Genomic DNA, 5,715 nt, shown 5'->3' with positions numbered 1-5,715 from the left:
AAATTTATTCTACATTCAATGTGATTTTTGTTTAATATAATAATATATAAAATAAATTTATTATGAAAGTACAGTAATCTGCATGGTGAGGCTGAGACACAGAATAAATTTATTCTACACTCTAAGTGATTTAAAATTTATGAATATAAAAATATATAAAATAAATTTATTATGAAAGTACAGTAATTACGTTAAGGTTGAGACAAAGAATAAATTTATTCTACACTCACACTATTTCTGGTTATAAAAATATATAAAATGTCTTCAGGTAAAAATACACTGATCTGTAGGACTGTCTACTACATACAATAAATTTATTTTATGTCAGCAGTGCTTTTGATAATATTCAATATGTTCACGTGATACATTTTTTCCATATACAATTCTATCTTTCATGTCTATTTACATGTAACATTCATAAAAATGTATTTTATTTGGAGTTGGGATGTGAATGTTTTTAAAACCTAACTTAAGACAAAATATATTTACTGCTATCAACAATGCAAAAGGACACTTCTATAAAATATGGAAATAATAATTTCAGCATATTTTGTTATGTGGGACTGAATAGCAAGATGAAAGAAATACAGCAATTTTAAAAAACAAAATATCAACATATAAATGTAAAATAAACAGTTTAAAAATAGTAAAAGTTCAACAAGTTCTACTAAAACTGAAAAAAATCTGCTTTTTTAGATACATGTCTCCATAGATGAACGTGCTAAAAATTGTCCCTTTTCTTGTTTCTGGATTGGCCTGATCTGAAAGAAATAACGATAAATTTTCAACAATTTCAAATATGAAAAAAAAATGTTTTCCTTTTGAGTATACGATATAAATAAATATATCGAAATAGCTATTTTGTTAATATTTTTAGTTATCATACCAAAATTTATAATCTATGATGAGGAAACTGTCAAAAAACTTTCTGTCTTTTTTTTATCTTAATTATGATGTCTATTTTGTTTATTTTATTATTCACTCTCTTTATTGTAGTTTATAGTCTTGCCTCTGGATACAGCAAGATAATATTCTTAGTATTGGCTGATAAGATGATTTTATAATTGCTAGAGAGAGAACTAATTGAAGCTGTATATATATATATATGCGTTATCCCCCCTTTTTTGATTTCATTTGTCCTGAGCAATCAGATACCCTCTAATGTCCAACCCTGGTAGTGGGGCATTATTGTTTTTAGTCTTTGCATCCGTTTGTTCATCCAGCAACCCCATATGAGCTTAATATATTGATTGTTATATGTAATAAACCCCTTGCAGTCAAATCCTTATGTACATTAATTAAAAGTAATGTTAAGGTCAGGGAACAGTAAATGGGTATGATAATACCTTTATCTCTTTTATTTTCAGAAATATAACTGATTGAATTCTTTCAAAATAATTGAACATTTGTATAGGTAGCACATTAAAATCGTCGAAAAACGTTCATAAATGTGTCTTAAAATTTTCAATTATGTTATGTATAATATGTTTGAATGTTGCAAAAGTTGATCCAAAAAAAATTTAAACTAAAGTTTAACAGACAGAGACAAAAAGGCAAAACAAACAATTTGCAATGTTGTTTTAATACACAATAAATCTGAAATATTTTTTTTACTAATCACACTTTTACAATTTAAAAGTAAAAAATATATCAAATTAAAACCTCATTCTTACATACCTATCTTCATCTGCAGAGACACTGTATGGGGTCAGGACTGAATGACAATCTAGTCTTTTTTGCTGGTGTTTCAAAACAATTTTCTCACTCTACAAGAAATATTTGAAGTTTAATGCAGGATCAATTAATCTGTTATTGTTTTTAAGAATAAAGAACAAGCATATTCCTTTATTATTATCAGTATTGGCATGTATCATTCCCAACTTCCTGAATATGCATGAAATATTTGCCATTGGACATTAAGCCAGTCATAACCAATCAATCAATCAATCATCGAGTCTTAAAATAGATGAATGGTATATGTCATGGTGACAGCGAACTGAAGACACAAATAACAAAAACAGGTTTAATAAAGTCTTAAACACATGACTGGTGTTAAAAATACGTTTACTTACCCCATTTATCATATCAGAAAACAAGTAAGACATGTTTCCAAAGGAACAGCAGCTTCTTCAGGCAAACATGTGAGTAATGTACCAAACACATTTTCCCCCTTCAACAAAATCTTCATTTTTCTCTCAAAATGTTAAGGATGCTCCTTAAGCACTCTGAAACAAAAATATATTGAAATTTAGGTACATGTACTTTAATCAACACTTTAAACATTTTATAACCAAAGTAAGAGTGCACATGTCTCGCCTTTGATTTACTTATCATTGAATTCATGTTGAAAGTCTGTAATATGGAGGATTTACTACAATTATCACATAAACTTAACATTATCAATGAACCAACTATAGTTGTCATATTGCTTATAGAACATGAGAAACAGATCTAACCACAAAATCTAAACATTGATCAATGAACCTTTAAAATGAGGTCAAGGTCATGTAAACACCGACCAACAGACAGGCACCTCACAATTGTTCCATACACTACATATAATTGACCTATTGCTTATAATGCTCGAGAAATTGTTCCAACCACACAACTAAAAACTGTCAAATAAACTATGAAAATGAGGTCGAAGTCAATTAAAACCTGCCAGACGGACAAAATAAAATAATTTTCATATAAAACTCTGAAGATAGAGATACCTTTCTAAGAACATTTATTCTTCCATTAACAAAGATTGTGAAATTTAATGTTTTAAAAAAAGTTTACTTACCCCCCCCCCTCTTTTTTTTTTGATTGGAAAATAAATTAAGTTTAATCCTAAAATTGACAAACTTATTTTTATGGAATAACACCCCTATGCCTTTGAAAAAAAACTGGATCCGCCCCTGAAGATAAGAGTTCATTTGAACAGTGCAGTATATCTGAGGTAGTTAATGCACACCTTTACTGTGCATTATCCAGATTATAGCACTATAAGAAAAAAGAGAATTTGCCTATGTCATGTGTTAATAATGGTCTATAAGCAGTAAATTTATCTCATGTTTGAACATTTACATTTTGTTAATTCAATTCAACCTTTTACAAATAAAAACATCGTAACCAATGGTTAAAATAACTATGGCTGAAGCCAGTATATATGTTTATACTTATGCTGGACTTACACTATTTTTCTTCCAGAGTTTGATCTTTCACAACATTTAATAATAAATGCTGTGCTTTTCGGTCCGTGCAATATACATTTACATGATATACCGGTATATACTAAAGCCTACAATTTTACTATTTTTCTTCAAGAGAAAAGTCAGACAATGGTATTACTCAATGGTAGTGAAATTTATCATTCCTGCAGGAGGTGCCAAAATAAACTGAGATGAAAAAGAAGTTTGAAAAGCTGCACTCATTTGATAAAGGAAGTGAACTGTATTGATTGATTGATTTAAACTGTTTAATCATAGTTTAACTGTTTAATTCAGAGGACCGTATCAAGTGAAATGCATACATCCGTGTATGAAAATATTAAGATATTAAAATAACCGACTTGCACGTATTTTGTCCCCAGGTCTCATTTTAGGCAAGGAATATGATAATGCAGTGCAACATACGTCCATAGTAAGCGTTACTGCAAATTTAATACTCATGATATAAGAAATATATATAAGATTGAGAATGGAAATGGGGAATATGTCAAAGAGACAACAACCCGACCAAAGAGCAGACAACAGCTGAAGGCCACCAATGGGTCTTCAATGCAGCGAGAAAATCCCGCACCTGGAGGTGGTCCTCAGCTGGCCCCTAAATAAAATTGTGTGCTAGTTCAGTGAAAATGGACGTCATACTAAACTCCAAAACATATAAATGAACTAAAATTAAAAAAACATACTGACTAACAAAGGCCAGACGCTCCTGACTTGGGACAGGCGCAAAATGCGGCGGGATTAAACATGTTTTGTGAGATCTCAACCCTCCCCCTATACCTCTAGCCAATGTAGAATAAAGAAACATATACATAAAATAAGGAGATGTGGTATGGTTGCCAACAAGACAACTATCCACAAGAGGATAGCTTTGGTTGAACGAAATAATGGAAACATGTATTTGGGAATATTAGAAGATACAAAGCTGACATTTACAAAGACAATTGTTGGAAAAGTTAAGAAGAGTTTAAAGATGAAAAATTCCAGCTATATCATTAAAAGATCAGATGTCCAAACGATTGATACCAAATACATTATAACGAAGACAGACTTGTGTGAAAAAAAACCCCAGAAATTTCCAACAGATGACCATTGACAAAACATTAAACAAAATGTTCAGGATTATATAAGACAACACAAATGACTTTCAAATTGATGTATTTTTTAAAATGTTTGTATGCCATCACATGATAAATCGAAACAATAAGGAAATTGATTTTTGGCCATATAGCATTACGTTTGTTTTACATGCTTTCTGAACTGTTCCTCTAGAATATTTGTGATAAGATAAATTGGACATAATCATAATTGCAATCATTTTGGAATATTTAATAGTATTAAAAATGACAGCGGAAAAAAGGTATAATTCATGATCATGAACAAAACATTCTTTATCAGTTTGACTGTCATGACTGTAATAAATAACACCGTTGGAATTTTCTTTTAAATTTTTTTAAGTTTAATCATGTCGAGTACTTTTATAAATCACTATACCATCCTGTTTTTTTTATTTTAATCATGGTTGAAACATTGATGGAGTAATTATTTTCTGTTTCCTAAATGTACTTATTTAATTATTTTGTGAATATATTTAATACTATCAAAATTCACAATTATTAAAACATCCTATGTTGCAAAAAAGATAAACATTTCAAAGGATTTTCCAAATAAAGTTTATTTCATTTATATCACAATAATCATAAAGCAATTTCAATGTAGAATAAATTTATTCTGTGTCTCAACCTTAACATAATTACTGTACTTTCATAATAAATTTATTTTATATATTATTATATAAAACAAAAATCACATTGAATGTAGAATAAATTTATTCTATGTCTCAGCCTCACCATACAAATAACTTTACTTTCAAAACAAATTTATTCTATATATTATTATAATCATAAATTTTAAATCACTTAGAGTGTAGAATAAATTTATTCTGTGTCTCAGCCTCACCATATAGATTACTGGACTTTCAAAATGAATTTATTTTATATATTATTATAATCATAAATCACATTGAATGTAGAATAAATTTATTCTATGTTTTTCTCGAACTTATAATAGATGTTAAGGCTCTATAAAATAAATTTATTTCATATATTATTATAATCATAAATCACATTGAATGTAGAATAAATTTATTCTGTATTTTAGCCTCACCATACAGATAACTTTACTTTCAAAATAAATTTATGTTATATAGTCATGCATCACATTACAAGTAGAATAAACTTATTCTGTTTTTCTCGAACTAATAATAGATATAAGGGCTCTATAAAATAAATTTATTTTATAAATTATCATATACAGAAAGCACCATGCATTCATAATAAATTTATTCTATGTTGCATCCTTTACAGAGAGTTGACTGAAAATGTACAGCTAAGTGTAGAATTCAGTATAAATTTATTTTGAAATGTAACAAATAAATACTAATATAACAGAATTGTCTTCGTTTTTCATCTTTTTTACTCAAATACATGGTTTATAGAATAAATTT

General features: G+C 28.5%; 1 long non-coding RNA gene across 1 annotated transcript; it reads right to left on the bottom strand.

Moving 5' to 3' along the window:
* Nucleotides 1-544: 544 nt before the first annotated feature.
* Nucleotides 545-2,163, bottom strand: LOC127738515 (uncharacterized). Its single transcript, XR_008000093.1, has 3 exons — nucleotides 2,073-2,163; nucleotides 1,678-1,766; nucleotides 545-761 (listed from the first exon to the last, which is right to left on the bottom strand). It is a non-coding gene; the product is annotated as an uncharacterized LOC127738515 (long non-coding RNA).
* Nucleotides 2,164-5,715: the final 3,552 nt, after the last annotated feature.

The sequence above is a fragment of the Mytilus californianus genome, unplaced genomic scaffold (genome assembly GCF_021869535.1).
Source record: "Mytilus californianus isolate M0D057914Y unplaced genomic scaffold, xbMytCali1.0.p SCAF_4, whole genome shotgun sequence".
NCBI lineage: Eukaryota > Metazoa > Mollusca > Bivalvia > Mytilida > Mytilidae > Mytilus > Mytilus californianus.
The sequence above is the reverse complement of the archived record's forward strand: the minus strand, read 5'-3'. Positions and strand labels throughout refer to the sequence as shown.